Raw genomic sequence first — 17740 nt, forward strand, 5'->3', positions numbered from 1 at the left:
TCGGGGCCAGGAGCCAGGACTCGGAGAGCGGCGGGCACAGGGGCTGGGCCATGGCGGCGGCGGCGGGTCTGGGGCCCGGGGCGGCCGGCGACCGCTTTATCCCGAGCCGGAGGTGTGAAGTGGCCCCTTCCAGGCCGCATCAGCACTTCAAAGCGGGCCCGGGGTCTGGAGGGGGCGGGGCCTGACCCTTTGAACCGACGGAGGTGGGGGCGCTGAAGGTGCGGGTCCCTTGGCCGCCCCAGGTTGGCCCCACCTGGGTCCTCCTCGCTCGGGCACCTGAGCCAGCCACTCGGGCCTCTTGCCTGCCTGCGCGTGGTGGGCCGGCCCAAGTTAGAGGAAGCCCCGTCCTGGGAACTGGAGGCACTACCTGGGTTTGGGGCTACCTTCATCTGTTGGGACCTTACGCATAGTCTTCTGCTTTCCTGCAGATTCGTCCCCAGTTTGTATAATGGGAGCGTTGAGGCCTACCGCAGCCTGGGCTGGAGAATCAATAGGATGGGGACCCGGAGTGGGGCCCTGATCCCTGCTAGAGGTGGAAGGAACAGTAATCCATTTCTTCTCTGAGGCAGGGCGGCCCGGATGTGGCCTTACCTGGTGGTGGGGGGCGGGGGGCGGAGGGAGCACTTTGAAGAAACTGTCCCAGGAAATCCGGCAGGCTGGCCAAATTCAGTCAAGTTACTGGGCCATCTGAGCTGAGGGAGGGGAAGCCCCATGCCCTCTAGGACACCCTCTCCCTGGCAGGATCAAGGGCTTAGCGGGCTGTCACAAGCTGCCACCGCTGGCCACTAGCTGGTGTCCTGCCATTTGGGGACAGGTATGTGGACATGACACAGGAAAAAGCAGGTAACAAAATTCATACACCTTCGCCATCAAAATCCCCCGCCAACTAGCAGCAGAGGGGAACATCCTGGCCCCGAGCCTCCTCCCCAGGCCTAGTCAGCGGCGCACTGGAGGGCCTAGCTTGTGCAGAACACCGAAGAGAAAGGCTTACAGATTGGAGAGGAGGAAATTAAACTGTCTCCGGTTACAGACACCATGAATGTCCACGTAGGAGATCTTGGGGACCCTCTACCACCTGCCTGAGCCCTCGGGAGTTTGAGTTTACACCTCATCATAGTAGCGCCTTCGTGCACAGATGTGTTCCCCACCTAGACGGCAAAGTCCCAGGTGCTTAGCAGCATGTCTTGAAGAGAAGCAGTAGATAGGGTCTCTTTCGCTGTGAGGGTCTAACATGCTGCATCCCCAGTGCCTTCCAGCCCTGGGAGGTGGCTGGCTGAGCTGGTCTGTAGCGAAGGCGGCCAGGTGGTTTAGTGCCTTCTTCCTGGGCATCTCTGCCCACCACCACCCCTGCCTTTGCCTCTTTTTTTTTTAAACATTTATTTATTTTTGAGAGACAGAAAGTCAGAGCATGAGCAGGGGTGGGGCAGAGAAACACACACAGAATCTGAAGCGGGCTCCAGGCTCGGAGCTGTCAGCACAGAGCCTGGTGCGGGGCTCAAACCCTCGAACCATGAGATCATGACCTGAGCTGAAGTCAGATGCTCAACTGACTGAGCCACCCAAGCACCCCGTGCCCTTGTCTCTTTTATCTTCTACTGCCTTTGGCCTCTTCTAGCACCTTCTATACACCCTTCCTCTGCAGTCTGTCCCAGCAGCCCCAGAATGCTTATGCCCATGCTCACGTCCAGGAGAGGCAGTGCCATCCCGCCCTTGGGGAGAAAGGGAGCAGCCGCAGGGCCCATTCTCAAGGAGAGTCTGCTTCAGGAGGGCCCCTCTCAGGGTGAAGCTGTCCGTAGGGTCTACTCCTTCTGGACCCTGCTCAGTGATGCCCTCCTGAGGCTCCAGAGCCAAGCTAAGAGGCTGGTATTGCAGCCCGGTGGCTGGGCTCCTTGGAGCCCCCTGGACCCGAGGGGACAGTCAGGAATTGGTAGAGTATGTTGTGAACTCAGGCGAGGGGGTGGCGTGGGTGCAGAAGAAACGGTCAGGCAGGAAGCTGGGATCTGAGGGCTCACAGCCTCTGCTTTCAACCTTGTGAATGTCAAAAAAAAAAAAAAAGTCCCTCCAATTCCACAGGATTCTGATTTCTACCTGGTAGCAAATAATTGAGAAAACTCAGAATAGCCGAAAACTCCTAGGCGATCAGCCACCCTTTTGCTTCACTGTCACCTCTGAAAATACAGTGTGTGCGTGTGGCTGGAAAGTCAAAAGCTCAAGTGCAGAGGGTGTAACAGAGTTCATTGCGGTCCCGCCCCCGAGGCCTGCAGTCCCCCGTCCAGGGGAAACTGCCAGCGCTGGTTTGTGGTTGGAAAAGTCCAAACCCCACCAGGCAGGTTTTGGACAACAGGCCGTGTGGGGGGGAGGCAGACTGTCTATCCTGAAAACACAGCTCTGGCCCTGAGGAGTCTCACATCTGGGACCTAAGGTTTGACATCCCTTGGGCTCTGGCCTGGGAGCCACTGAAGGATCTGGAGCAGGAGAGGACACCGTGAGCAGAGCTTGGCAGGCAGAGGGAGCCTGTGTCCCAGGGCGAGTGTGGAGTCAAAGAGCCCAAAAATGGCAAGGTGGGGGGCAGATGGCAGGAGTCCACCCCCAAGCCCCACCTTGGAGTCTGTAGCCCTAAAGGCTGCGTCCTGGGAGTCCCTCTCCTTCGGCCCGTGAGGTGTCGGGCCCAGTATGTACCGGGGTCACGGCCAGTGGGCCTGATGGGGCTAAGCTGGGGAAGAGGAGGGACCCCCCCCCCCAACCTGGGGCCTGGGCTCTCCCACCGCTTGTCAGTCGCCTCCCTTTCCCTCACGCCCCCCCCCACTTTGATCTCCTTATCGCCAGCCTCTCCTGTGGGTTCATTTGGGAGCTGCCCCAGTTAATGAGTTCTCCGGCCCAGGGCCCACATGCCCTCCCGCTGGGGTGAGGCCTTCACACCTCGGGGGCCTGTGTTTTGACAAGTGCCGGTCCCAGTGGCTCCCGCTCCCCTTGCCCCAGCCTGCCTGCGCCTGCCGAAGTGTAAGGCTGGGAAATGAGGCCTTGGGGCAGCCCCACTGCGCGGAGGTGAGAGTTCAGTTTTGGCCCTTGGCCGGGGTGGGGGCAGGCCAGGCAGCGCCGCATCCTCCTGGGCTGGGGCCGGGGGTCTCTCAGCCTTCCTGCTAGGAAGCAGCTTGCTCCTCGGGCCCAGCCTGGGTCCTGGACACCGCATCCCCCCCCCACCCCCGGCCACCTCCCAGCCTCAATGCCCTCATTTCCCGGCCAGCCCTTCTGACATGGGAGTGCTAATCAAAGGTGCTATGTCAATACTCCCCTTGTAGCCCCTAATCCCTGTCCCCACCGGAGCCAGAGGCCCCAGGAGAAGGAAGCAGCCCCTCTACCGCCAGCCTGCTTAGCGTCAGCAGGCGCATCTCCTGGGAAGCTCCTAATTTAGGGGTCCCCTGCTTGCTGAGATCTTTCCCACCTTACCCAGCACCCCTTCGGGGGAGGAATGGTTAAGAAGCTGCCACATTTAGGCAGCCTAGGACACCCCTCCGGAGTGTGGCTGCTGTGGGTCAGAATAGAGTCCCTGTCCTGCCATGTGCCACCTGCGTCGTGAGGGTGACTCACTCTCCATCTCGGGGCCCACACAGCTTCTGCTTCTGGGCCAGGGGACAATGCCTGCTGTGCTGGCACTGTAAGGATCAGGTCGTAGTGCATGCACCAGGCTTTGGGCAATCACCACGTGCATGTTTGCTGTTGTCCCTTGGGCCTGGCTGGGCCCCAGCTCGCGACCACGCAGCAACGTGGGTGTCTCTGCCTCCCTTTGTACATGAGGAAATGGAGGCATAGAGAGGTTGTTCTGTGTCACGTGGCTAATAGCTGTCTCCTCTGGGAGACGTGGGGGAGCTCCCTTCCTCCGGGAGGCGGCCCCAAGAGCGAGGGTGCTTGGTGTGGGGGGAGATTCCCCCAGAGACCTCAAGCACCCACAATGTCTTGTCACAAGTCACAGGGACCATGGGACATGTGAAAAGGAAAAGGTTTCCACACAGGCCCTGGACCTGGAGGGTGGAGCTGGAGAATCTGGGTATAAAAGTACCATCCCCAGGGCACTTGGGTGGCTCAGTCAGTTAGTTAAGCATCCGACTCTGGCTCAGAGCATGATCTCACAGTTCGTGGGTTCGAGCCCCGCATCGGGTTCTGTGCTGGTAGCTCAGAGCCTGGAGCCTGCTTCAGATTCTGTGTCTCCCTCTTTCTCTGGCCCTCCCCTGCTTGTGCTCTCTCTCTCTCTCTCTCTCAAAAATAAACATTAAAAAAGAAAGAAAAGCACCATCTCCCCCAGAACTATGAAGCACCTTTGAGAAACAGTGCCCTAGAGGGGCGTGGCCACCGCCACCCCGATCCAGAGAAAGCACTGGGAGTCCCCAGGCCCCCACCACAGTTCCTAAGCCCCCGGGGGTCACTGATGGATGTGGCTGTGGCCACCTGGAGCCCCAAAGCAGTCAGGGGGCTCAGTGGGAAGGCCCCCAACTTCTCCACCTCCCTCCTTCCCCAGCAGCCTCCCAGCCGAGGCCCCCGAGGCTCCCAGGGAGCCCCTTCCAACTCAGATCACCCCCTTTCCTCACACCTTTAGCTCCTGGAGCCTCTGAGTTGGCAAGCCATATGGAATAGATTATTCTGGACCTGAGATAATCTGATTATCTTGGTCCTGGGTCAGCTGGATGCACAGCCAGTGGAAGTCACGGGAGGCAGAGGGGTGATGAGGAGGGAGGGGGTGGGAGGAAAGGAGAGAGATTTGGCGGATTCCAGGAGAGGCTCCGGTGGGAGTGGCAGAATCCGCAGTTCTGGGAGCAGGGCCTGAGAGCGCAGGGGACGGGGACGGTGCCTCTCTCTTGGGGGGGTCGCACTTATGCTCCTTTGCTCCCTCTGGGTGAGTGGAAGAGGATGGCAACTTTCTAGGGTAGCGTGAGGAAACCCAGGCATAAAGGGGTTAAGGAGGGGAACTGGTCCAAAGCAAAGATGCAGACACGCGGATGTGGGGGGCCGGTCACGTGGCACCTTGGTTTCTCCAGCTGTACAATGGAGCCAGGACTCCACTGCCTGCCCTGGTTGCAAGGTTCCCTCTCAGGCAGAGGGTTGACACCTGGGTCTACAACTGTGGACCAGTGTCCTCAAATTCCCAGCCGCCGCCAGCAGGGGGCACTGCCCAGCTGCCTGGGCTTTGGGGGTTCTGAGCAGGGCAGACCTACCTCTAACAAGCCAGGGGCCTTTGTTCTAGGGCCAGGGTCAGAAATGGGGGGGAGGTAGGCACGATGAACCAGAGGTCCAGGGGCTGACCTAAGAAGTGGCGGAAGCCGGCTCAGTGCCAGCGGGCTGGGCTGTAGGACTCCCAGACAGGCCGCCCGCCCTCTCCAGAACCCTGTCTGCTCATCTGTTCTTGGGGAAAACCCTGCATCTGGGGGCCAAGAGGCAGAGCAAGACAGAGCCCCAAGGAATGAGGAGAAGGGGGCAGGCCAGGAGGGAAGGGCCCACGCAGGGCTCAGGTGCCCCAACCTTCCCTGCACACTCCTGGGAGCAAAAGCTGAAAGAAGACCACGAGCTGAGGCTAACTCTAGGCAGGGGGTGCCTGGGGCTCTGTGCCCTCGCCAAGTCCCCGCTAAGGATCTGCAGGTCTAGCTCAACTGCCAACCAAGGCCACATCCAACACCAGCCCCTCCAGGAAGCAGCAGATAGACCTCCCTCCAGACAGGACGGAGGACAGTTTTGGGGTTCCTTGTAACCCCACCTCCACCCTTGCTGACCACTCACACAGGGAGGTGGGGTGCCAGGTCCTACAAGGTCACTGGCCAGCTCGGGCCCTCAGCCAACTCCAAGGGCAGAGGAAGCAGGGGATGGAGGGTACCCCCAGAGGCATCTGACTTCAGGCCCAATAAAAAGCAGGGGGGCGGGGTGCCTGGGTGGCTCAGCCAGTTAAGCACTTGGCTCTCGATTTTGGCTCAGGTCACCATCTCATGGTTTGTGAGTTCGAGCCCCACGTCGGGCTCTGTGCTGACCTTGCGGAGACTGCTTGGGATTCTCTCTCTCTCTCTCTCTTGCTTTTTCTGCCCCTCCCCACTGCATGCAAGTTGTCCATTGCTCTCAAAATAAACTTAAAAAAAAAAAAGCAGAGCGGGGGCTCCTAGGACTGAACTGAACACCCGGGGGAGTGAGCAGGCTCCGGGCAGAGGGTCCTCTGCCAGAGGCTGGCGGACAGGACGTCCCTGGACAGTGTGGAGAACATCTAGGGGGAGAGCACAGAGCTTAAACTGACCAGATACTAAATCACACAGAGGGTCTTACGTGGTCAGTACTGATTACGTGGTAAAGACTGAGGAAAGGATGGGCTCAATCCTCCGTTCCGGAGGCTCCGTCACCAGGAGAAACCCAAGATCTGGCCCCTGGCCTGAGCCTCTCGCCCCTTGGAGACGGTGCCCCAGCCTAGGCCCCGGGGAGGCGCACGCAGTGCCCAGCACGACACAGGTGGCCCCAGCTGGGCCGGATGCTGGAGGCCCAAAACCAGGTCCGCCTCAACAGCCCACATCCGGGGCCTCTCCGGGGCCAGCCTACAACTTCAGGGCGGCCTCGCTCAGCGCGCCCTCCGCCCGGCGGTTTCCCCGACGGGAATGCGTTCTGGTTAGAAAAGATTAAAGGCACTCAGGAAGACATGCTGCTGGCTGGCAGAACCAAGTTCCAGAAAAATCCATTCAGTGGGACACCACCGCCGATCTATGCAAAAGCAAGAGAGAACCCAGAGCTGAAACATAACCCGAGCACAGGAAGTCACGGAGAGAGAGCACGCACGCTGTGAGGGTCTGCGGTGCACGCGTGTGTAGGCGCACGGCCGGGGCTCACGGTGTGGCGGTCTCACCCCATCCGGAGCAACGTACCGGGACTTGCTCGGTGGGTGGGGGGAGGGCTGGGTTCTGGGAGGTGGTCGAGGGAGACTTTAATTTTATCTGGAATGCTTGATTTTTTCACAAGGAGTTTTCATTCATATATTACACGTGAACTTATTTTTTAAAATGCCTTTTTAGTGATTTTATCTGTTTTTGAGAGAGAGACAGAGTGCAAGCAGGGGAGGGGCAGAGAGAGAGAGAGAGGGAGACACAGAATCTGAAGCAGGCTATTAGCCCTGAGCTGTCAGCGAAGAGTCCGACCCGGGGCTCAAACTCACCAACCGTGAGATCATGAGCTGAGCCGAAGTCGGACACTTAACTGACGGAGTCACCCGGGAGCCCCTTACTCATGCAACTTAAAAATAATTTTAAAGATCTAGGTCTAAGGATGTCCCTACATGGAAAGGCGTCTCACTGTGCACTGGGGAGCCCCTCGCCTATCCTGCTACCCCGTTACAGAGCCCCAGACGGGCCCGCAGCACCTCCCTGCGGAAATACATCCACCGATACGGAGAATGTGGACACACCCATGAGAAGACCTGGCCACAAGACAACACGCCGTCTTCACACCCAGAGAACTCGGAAGCAGGGGCCGGCACGGGTGTCTGTATCCCGACTTCTGTGGGAGCCTCAGGCACAAGAGCCAACGGTGGAAACAACCCAAATGCCCCACGATGGATGAAGGGATAAACAGAACATGGTCTCCATGAGCGATGGAATCTTTTGCGGCCACGGAAAGGAGTGAAGTTCAGACACAGGCTACACCGCGGACGAACGCGGAAGGCATTACACAGTAAGCCGCAGACGGGGCGCCCGGGGGGCTCAGCCGGCTAAGCGTCCGATTCTTGGTTTCAGCTCAGGTTATGATCTCGCAGTTCGTGAGTTCAAGCCCTGACACTGGGCTGCTCGCTGACAGTGTGGAGCCCACTGGGGATTCTCTCTCTCTGCCCCACGTGCACGCTCTCTCTCTCTCTCTCTCTCTCAATATAAATACACTTTAAAAAAATAACATGAAGTAAGTCATGTACAGTGAAAAAGTACTGTAGGATTCTACTTCTACGAGGCACTTAGAACAGACAGATTCATAGAGACCGAGAGGTCCCCGGGGGCGGGGGATACAGAGAGCTCTTGCCTGATGGGCCCAGGGTGTCTAGGTGAGGTGACGGAAAGGTATAGGAAGTGACAGCTGCCTGACACTGTGAATATAATTAATGGCACCGAATTGCACACTTAAAAATGATTAAGATGGTAAATTTTATGTTAAATACATTTTACCCTGATTTAAAAATTTTTAAGTGCTACACATACAAAACTATTGAATTGTACACTTTGCACAGGTGAACGTATGATGTGTGAATTAAATCTCAATAAAGCTGGTATCGAGAAGGAAACCTATGTACCAGGAGCTTCAAAAAATGGTAAAACTAAAACAGAAGAAACCCAACACACTCTCTCTGGGTGCCTCCATGTGTCCGTGGATTTGCAGGGATGCCCAGAATAGGACAGGGGGAAGGGGTCCGTGCGGACCTGGCGGGAACCCGGCTCTCTCTGGATGGATGCAACCCGGAGCCTTTTAAAATCCCCTTCTTTTCAGGATGCCTGGGGGGCTCAGCCGGCTAAGCGACTGCCGCTTGATTTTAGTTCAAGTCATGATATCATGGTTCATGAGTTCAAGCCCCGAGTGGGGCTCTGCACCGACAGCATGGACACTGCTTGGGATTCTCTTTCTCCCTCTCTCTTTGCCCCTCCCCTGGTCTCTCTTTCGCTCCCAAAATAAATAAATAAACCTAAAAGTAGAATAAAATTCCCTTCTTTTTGACTGTCCACATTTTCCACTTTCCTGAAATGAGGGTGCGTTGCTGTGATGATTAAGAGGAAGAAAAGGAAGGAAGGAAGGGACAGAGCAGAGAGAGGAAGGAAAAGACTTTGTAGAGCCAGCCCAAAGTTGTCTGCAGTCCCGCGGGCGGGCCTAGGCCCCTATAGCTTTGGGGGCCTTCCCTCCCCAGCCGGGCCTGTGGGCAACGGGCTGCACCCCTCACTTTCCCGCGTTGTCCTTCCCAAGGGCTGCAGGGCCTCAGGCGGCCTCTCTCCAGCAGGGCAGGCGGCAGGACTTCTGGAGTCCCGCATGCTGAATGCTAATCCTCCCAACAAGGACACCTATTTCACAGATGAGGAGACTGAGGCTCTGGTGGGGACGGAGCCCAGGCATGAAGGGATCTAGGCCTGAGCTGCCTCTGCTGGGCCCCGGGAGCTGGGCCAGGCGGGTGTGCGGCTGCCACAGGCCTTCCATGCCAGCCTCGGGGCCTGGCCTTCTTGTTGGGGGAAGAGTAGCAGGTCCCCCTCCATGGCCCTGGCCCTCCCGGGCTTCCCCCAGCCAGCGGGGGCCGCGTCCTCCCCATTCTCTGCCACCGACGTCTGGGCCCACTGGCGGCCCTGCCCCACCTGGCTCCAGCCAGCCGTCACCCCGTGATTGCTGTCTCCTGACTGCCTTCCCGCCTGCGCCCCGTCACCCTCTCCTTCCTCAGAATTTCTGTCCAAACCCCCCACTCAGGAGGCCTGGCCAACCCCTCCCCTCGGGGCCCCAGCCCACTCTCAGGGTCCACACAAGGGCTGCCTTCCCCCTCCCAGGCTGGGGCTCACACACGGTCCCTCTGTTAGGAACCCTGCACCTGCACCCGAAGAAGACTCACGACTCAGGTCCCTCCCTCCTCCTGGCACCTGCCCCTTCACCAGCCAGGCGGTGCCTCCTGTCTCAGGCCACGACAGGAGTGGCACTTTCACCTCCTCCGCCTCTGAATCCCAGAGGGCTCATCCCTCCCTGGAGTCTCACCGTGGCTGATGGTGTGGATGGTGTGGACAGTGTGGATGGACAGCGTGGATGGTGTGGATGGACAGCGTGGACGTGGATGATGTGTATGGACAGTGTACATAATGTGGACGGACAACATGGACAGTGTGGATGGACGGTGTGTATGGATGATGTGGGTGTATGGTGTGGACAGTATTGATGGTGTGAATGGTGTGGAAGGTGTGGACGGTGTGGAGGGAGTGGACGGAGTCGACAGTGTAGATGGTGTGGAAAGAGTGGAAGGTGTGGAAGGTGTGGACGGTGTGGACAGTGTAGCGCATGCCCTCTCTTGGCCTGGTCCCGACTGTGGGGGCTGAAGGCGAAGGCACTGACGGCTCAGGCGCAGCCCTTCTAACCCAGGGGAGAACAGCAGGCTGACAAAATCAAGGCGCTTAGGCCCCGAATAGGTCACTTGCAGGCACTGTGGTGCTGGGTCCTGGACAGTGTGTTAGCGCTCAGAAGACCAGGTGGTTCTGAGGTCCAGTTGGGGTGACCTTGCCCTGGTGGCTTCGGTCTCTGGGCGCCCCCGTGACACCAATGGCACTCTGCCTGGTAGGGCAGTGTCATGCACCAGCCCCCGGTGCCAGGAGAGAGGACTCTCCGGGCAGGTGGACACAGGGCTCACGTCCCCCCACCCCTCCTCCCCATCCCCCGGATAGAGGCCCCACCTTTCCCTGGGCCTCCCGGGTGGGGGCCTGCAGCCCCCACCCCCGCCCCACACGGGGTTTCTGGGGCTGCCGAGAGGACCGCCGGGCTGTTTTGGAGGCCCCTGAACACCCTCGTTCCCAAGTCGACACCTTCTGCCCCTGGGGAGGCGGCCTTGTGTCAACAGGCCGAAAGGAGGTGTGAAGGCGGCCACTGTGGCCAAGGGGAGGCGGGCAGGCCCTCGCAGCCGGGCCGGTAATGAGAATACCACACTGCAGCGCGCCCGCTTCCTCCCGAGTTCCCACAGCCTGCAGCCCCGGGCCCAGACGGGACCCAACGGGAAGGAAGGGACAGACGACCCACAGGGCGGAGGCCAGGCCTTCACCGGGCTCGGGGTCCCTGGGCCTGCTCCCGGGGGACCGCACCAGCCACCCAAGGAAAAAGAGCAGGTGCAGAACCTCCAGGAGCAGGGTGAACAAACGGCGAGGCCCGTGCTGGGGCACCAAGAGCAGCCTGGACCCCGGTCTCTGCCCTCCCGTGGCCGCTAGCAGGGCCGGGGCCGAGTGAGCGTTCGGGTCTAGCCTGGGCCCCTGCCCTCCTCATCTGACCGGCGCCCTGGGGCAAAGGGCTGGGCCAGACTCCACAGGGGAGGGTGGGGCTGAGGCCTCAGTTTCCTCACCTGTGTAATAAGATCACTGACCCGACACCACCTGCGTCAACCTGCCCGGGGCGACACCAGCACGCGGTGCCGGCCCCGGGGGGCGCCCGGCTGCACCGCGGCTCGGGCACAGAGAACAGGGGTGAGAAACTCAGGGCTGCCGAGGCACCTGGGAGGGCTCGTCCTGGGCCCGACGGGGCCCCTACGGCTGCCGACCCGGCCCGGAGTCCCGAGGCAGCGCCCCCGTGCCTCCCGGACCCCTGGTCCCCGCTCCTCGCTCCTCAAGCACCTCAGCGACGATCCCATCCAACCCCGTCACACGGGGCTCGGCGGTGTACCCGGCTGGGCCCTTCGTGGTCACCTCTAGTGACGGTCGGCTCACTCCCCTAAGACAGCAGCTCTCAGCTCAGAAAGCTCTTCCGCCTCCCTGGACTACCCCCCTGTAGGTACCTGGAGACAACCATCACATCCGAGTTCTTTTTTCTTTTTGGACAAAACATCCCTGAGTCCCTCACTAACCTTGCGTTGGCCCACTTTCTCCGGCTACGGCACATCCTGCGGCACATCCTGCGTAGGGAACCAGAGGCCGCCTCCTTGAACACCCGTTTCTTGTAAATGCAAATGGGACCACATGTGTGTCTTCTGCCCTTGATGTCTGGAGGGCAACGACCACCATGCCCTTTCCACGCGGGCCGCTGGCTCCCCGACGCCGCCCGACCCTGAACCGAGGGGGAGGACGCGGGGAGCTCTGTGGAACCCTCGGAGCCGGACTGTCAGCCTCTCTTGAGTAGCCAGCTCTGCACTTGGAACTTTCCCCAAATTAGATCAGTTCGTATCTTCATTCAAGATCCTACCAGTGCCCTTGACGAAGCTGGGCACAGAGTTGGTGGCCCTCGGCTGCAGACCCTCCTCCGGGTGACCGTCCAGCCGCTTACCTGTGGGAACGCTGAATCTGTTGTGAGTCCACGCTGTCATCCAGCTCACGTGGCCCTGTTTGTTGACAAGGAGACTCTAGGTACCTCTTTACTGCATGGACAGGAAGGACATGTGGCTGTTCTCACACACCCAAATGTCCACAACTGAAGACGAGCTGGTGATTCCTCTCACAGTAAATACGTTCTGGCCGGCAGAGTGCGTCTGTGTTTTCACCAATGCCTTAGGCTTCTTTATGCTCTGTCATCCTTCTGTATGACTTCTGTCCTTGGGATTGCTTCAGTGTCACAAAATGGGTGCTGAAGCTCCAGCCATCACATTCTCCAGGAAGAAAACAGAAGGGGCTAAAAACATAGGCATGTACCTCTTTAAAGAGCTTTCCTACAAGCCCCATTCAATATTTCTACTAACATCTCATTGGCCATTCCACAACCAAGAGAGGCTGGGAAATGTAGTTTTTTAGCTGGGCATATTGCCACCCACAACAATACACAGTCCTCTTATTAAAAATATATATAAGGGCACGACTGGGTGGCTCAGGTGGTTAAGCGTCCAACTCTTGGTTTCAGTTCAGGTCATGATCTCATGGTTCATGAGATCAAGCCCCACACCGGGTTTTGTGTTGATGGCACAGAGCCTGCTTGGGATTCTCTCTCTCCCTCGCTCTCTCTGCCCCTCCCCCACACTCTCGTCTAAGTTAATAAACATTTAAAAAAGACATAAGAATAGAAGCTGTAACGGATGCTGTGTGTACAAGAAGTGTGTGCAATACTAGTGAACACTACGGACCATGCTTCCCTGGTCTAGCCACACCCCCTCCTATCACGGGAAGGAGGGGGTGAGCCTGGCCTAGTAGCCCCCTGAGGCCCAGAAGCTGATCACCTTCTGAGAGCGTACAGCTTTAGGTGTCCCTCCTTTTAACACGGGAGTCAGATGAGGAGGGAAACAGAGCCGGCCCGACCGGAAGCCCACCGTGGGGCACGGCCCCGGGCCTGGCTTGCTGGCCAAGCCCCTGGGGCAGGTTCCTACACAGAGGAGGGTGCTTAAGGGTCCCGGAGGCAAGCTGGGCAGGCACCGCGCAGTGACCCAGCCACCAGGAGAAACAGGTGCAGATGCTCCACTTCCTTGCTTTAGCTGGGCTGAGCCAGGTGTCTGAGCTCTCCTGTCCCCTCCGCACTGCGCTGTGCTGACCCCTGCCACAGGCCAGGGGCTGGAGGGCCCTGCTGAGGATGAATGACCTCATGCTAGGTCCACGGAGCGGAAGGGCCTGAGACGGAGGAGGGGGGAGGGGGGCAGGGCAGGGTGTGCTAGGCCTGATGCTGGAGTGAGTCTCAGGAACGGAAGGATCACCTTCTTCTAGGGCCAAGACTAAGAGATATCAGCCCCCTTACCCACACCCCAACCTAGTCCTTTGCCGTCTCCCTTCTGTTGTCCCTGAACTTGCTTTAAGCGAGATTTATAAACGCAGGCTCTGTGCTAAGCGCTATGACATGCACCATCTTTATTTATCCCAACAATCACCCTGGAAATCCGAATCCCCACTTCATAGATGAGAAAACTGAGGCTGAGTAAATTACCCAAGTTCTCACGGCTTGTAAAGGGTGAAGCTGGGACTCTAAACCCAGGCCAGTCGGATTCCGTAGCCTGGCCTCCTAACTCTCAGGCCACACTGCCTCCCTGTGCTAACGTGGAGGCCCAGTGGGGGGGACCTGCTTTGGCTCCCCCCCATGCCCAGTGGCGGAGGGGCTGGTAGACTGTGTCCCTGTGCTTCCAGAGCCTGGCTGAGGGGCCCGGTGAAGAGCCAGGGCCCATCTTCTAGAACGTACGCGCTGAGGTCCCAGGCAGTCGGAAGCCCGCGCTCTGGGGCTAGTTCAAACAGGACAGGAGGCCAAGGCCATCCTAGAGAGGGAAAGGGAGTTAGGAGGGCTCTGTGCTGGCCGTGGCTCCCCATTAGTCACCAAATCCTTTCACAGGGAATCCCTCCGGGCTCTAAGGGGTTGGGGGGACCAGGATTCTGGATACTCGGAACCTTCTAGAAGATCACAAGGCCATCCCACCTCTCTGCATGTGGCTGTGCGAAAGGGCAGTGCTACTGGGCAAAAACCAAAAACACACTAAAGGGGCACCTGGGTGGCTCAGTTGGTTAAGCATCAGACTCTTGATTTCGGGTCAGGTCATGATCTCACAGTTTGTGAGTTCAAGTCCTGCATAGGGCTCTGCGCTGATTGGTGCAGAGCCTGCTAAGGATTCTCTCTCTCTCTCTCTCTCTCTCTCTCTCTCTCTCTCTCTCGCTCTCTCTCTCACTCAAAAACAAATAAATAAATAAAACTTTAAAAAAATAAAAACACACTAAAGATTCGGCAATAAGGGCCTGACAGGTGCACACATGCTATGGAATATTATAGAAACGTTAAAAGGAGTGAGTCAGAAAGCTCAATATCAACAGCACGTTAATCTGACACTTCAGAGTCCAGATCAAGAAACAGACATGAAACCAAATGAATTTTGTTTACAACTGTCAATCACAGGTATGTCAATTCCTTGACAGTTCAGTATGACAGGCTTTTTTTTTTAGTATTGGGCAGGCTTGGGCGAATCATGACTTATTCTAAATGATTTGCCATTATTTCAACCTAGAAAGTGTAGGACTAGCTGTTTTCTAAGTCTCCACTGCCCTGAGGAAGAAGTATTATTATTTTTCTTACTTGATTTAAATCCTAAGTCATGAAACATTGCATAGCTGCCTACATCTTCCCAAAGAAAGCCTGTGTGGATTCAAAGCCACTGTTAAGTGACTCACCTTCTTCCTGTTTTGCAGATGAATTAGAATCTTCCCTCCTCTTTCACAGCAGCTGGAATAAACTGAACAGTTGCCTTGACCAACGTTATTCAATGTCAATCACAACCTCATCACTTTATGTTACTTAGAGTGGAAATTCGGGCCTCTTTCCCCTAATATTTAATGTTTATTTTTGAGAGAGAGAGAGGAATGTGAGAATGAGCAGGGGAGGGGCAGAGAGGGAGACACAGAATCCAAAGCAGGCTCCAGGTTCTGAGCTGTCAGCACAGAGCCTGAAGTAGGGCTCGAACCCACGCACCGTGAGATCATGACCCAAGTTCTACTCATGGTTCACTTATTAAAAAAAAAGTTCTGAGCAGAAAGTGATGTAATGTCATCATTGAAGGTTCCTCTGCACCTCCTGCCATTTTATTTTTTTCCCCCAGTTAAAATTATCCACTCTAGAGGTGTCTAGACGTTGAGCATCCGGCTTCGGCTCAGGTCATGATCCTACAGTTCGTGGGTTTGAGCTTCGTGTCGGCCTCTGTGCTGACAGCTCAGAGCCTGGAGCCTGCCTTCAGATCCTGTGTCTCCCTCTCTCTCTGGCCTTCCCCTGCTCACGCTGTCTCTCTCTCTCTCAAAAATAATAAAACATTAAAAAATGTTTTTAATTATCCACTCTAATGTTCGTGTGACATCTAAATGTTCATGCATGCAAATCAACTATGACGGTCTAGGAGTCAGCTAAATACATCCTGACAGGGAACGTTCTGAGACGTGCTGTGGAAAGTAAGTAAGTTACAGACAATCACCACAACGATACCCTGTTGATGTGTGTGGCCGTCAGTGTGAATGCCTGGCCAGGTCTGGAAAGCCACCAACTGAAGAAGGGCTGCTACCGCTAGTGAGGTACCAGCGACCCCCTCCCCGACCCCCGCCCCGCTTTATCTGCAATGTTCCCACTGCTTACAAAGAGCACGCATTGGTTATGTAATTTGTGTAAGTAAATATTTACTTTTAGGAACAGCCACAAATAGTTCAAGGCCATTTATTACTTCAAGCTGGTAAACGGGCCAATCAATTCGAGAAGCTTCATCATGTTGACCTTTAGTTATCAATTACTGAATTTTTTTTTTCATATCAGACTCTGGCTATGAAGTCCATTTGGCTCCCCAACTTCTTTTTTTTTTTTTAATGTTTTATTTATTTTTGAGAAAGAGACAGCGTGAGCAGGGGAGGGTCAGAGAGAGAGGGACACACAGAATCCGAAGACAGGCTCCAGGCTCTGAGCTGTCAGCACAGAGCCCGATGCAGAGCCCAAACCCACGAACCATGAGATCATGACCTGAGCCCAAGTCAGACGCTTAACCAACTGAGCCACCCAGGCACCCTTGGCTCCCCAACTTCTTAGCCTGACACTAGCCGTGGTGTGCTCGAGCCCTCCACATCAGTACGCTTGCACACTGCTCCAGAACCTTCCAGGAGCACCTTGGCAAGTCCCACTGCCAGGCCTTTGCTTATGCGGTTCCCTAGGCCAGGACCCAAGTCGTACTTATGGTTCAAGGCCCAGCTGTGACCTCTCCAGCTCTTTGGCCAGACTTCTGCAGTCCTTGCCTCTCATCTGGCCCTTAGCCTCTGAGTTCAGCCCTTTCTCCGTAGATGGCAAAGGACACTGATGTCTCCTTTACACTGTAACCACCGCTGAGGAGCGAGAGCGAGCCTTTACTATCTCAAGGTTTGTCCTCAGAGACTAGAACAGTCCTCCGGGTAGATACTATAATGACGTTATTCCTGTTTGCAGGAGCAGAAGCTGAAGCTCACGGTCAGAGCCCTGCCCAAGGGCACAAGCGAGTTAGTGGCGGAGTTAGTGGCGGAGCTACTAAACGCACAATGGCCTGCTCACTCGTCTCTCCCACAAGCTTGAAATGTCTGAGAGCAGAGACCGCAACTAGCCTGTTGCACCCGACATTTACCAGTGGCTAAAAAAAAAAAAAAAAAAAAAAAAGGAATTAAATAAGTAACGCCTCCAGCATCTTGAAATGGAAGTACCTTGCTTCTAAAATGATAGCAGCAAACATCTGCCCACTTGCCAGGTTCCACAGATGGTTCTACCTAGTGCCAGCAGCCATCCTTGCTGGTGGGTATTTTGTATTATTATCGCTAGGAGATTGAAGAAGGCTTGAGTCTCAGAGGAGTTAAGTGACTTACCCGAGGTCACACAGCAAACGGGCTCAGGGCTGCCTGGGGCCCACCTTCCTCCATGTTCCTCACCCACCGCCCCCGATTCCTCTTCTCCAGGCTGCTCTGTTGGATTTTTCAGGAGCAGACACTACCTGTGGATAGTGAGATGACTTTCTTCATGTCATTCACCAAACCCGCAAGTGCAGGTTCTAGTGGTGGGGCAACCCAGGAAGGATCCACCTGTCTGTCCCCTATGTGCACCCCACGCCGCATACTGTGGGCAAATCCCTCTGGGCTGGTGTGGAGGTGCTGGGCTAAGTGTCCCCCCACCACCAACGAGGCTGGTGATGAGAGAGGCGGCCACTCTTCGCCTGGGTCCGCTCTTCCCATGAGGGGCGGCCTGGCCGCCCCCAGACGACGGCACTGCCCACCCCTGTCGGGCTCCTGGGCGCTCGCCACGCCACGGGCCCGGGTGGGTGGGAACTCGGCAAGAAGCTTGGCAGCTCCATCCAGATGCGAATTGTCCCTCCCACACTTGCCGGGCTGCAGGGGCCTCCATTAGAGCCCCCGAGGAGTCAGAATCCACACCTCCGCAAATGGGCCCGCTTTCCCAAGGCCCCCCCTGCCCAGGCCTTCCCTGGGCTCTGTGGGTTTTGACACCTCTCTGTAACCTGGCGGGGGGCCACCTCTCACCTTGGGTCCGGATAAAAGCTCAGGCCTGGAGGTGGCCAGCCCAGCGTCCCAGAGCCCAGAGCCCCGGCCATGGCCCAGTCCCCTCCTCTGCACTGCCTCCTGGGCCAAGA

General features: G+C 57.0%; 1 long non-coding RNA gene across 2 annotated transcripts; it reads right to left on the reverse strand.

The window, feature by feature from the left end:
* Positions 1–11315: 11315 nt before the first annotated feature.
* LOC115302004 lies at positions 11316–17734 on the reverse strand. 2 transcript variants are annotated; one of them, XR_003913386.1, is made up of 3 exons: positions 17631–17734; positions 16965–17089; positions 11316–12321 (listed from the first exon to the last, which is right to left on the reverse strand). It is a non-coding gene; the product is annotated as an uncharacterized LOC115302004 (long non-coding RNA). The 2 variants fall into 2 exon arrangements; XR_003913387.1 differs by lacking the exon at positions 11316–12321 and adding an exon at positions 16080–16735.
* Between the last annotated feature and the right edge of the window lie 6 nt (positions 17735–17740).

This window comes from Suricata suricatta, chromosome 9 (assembly GCF_006229205.1).
Source record: "Suricata suricatta isolate VVHF042 chromosome 9, meerkat_22Aug2017_6uvM2_HiC, whole genome shotgun sequence".
Taxonomy (NCBI): domain Eukaryota; kingdom Metazoa; phylum Chordata; class Mammalia; order Carnivora; family Herpestidae; genus Suricata; species Suricata suricatta.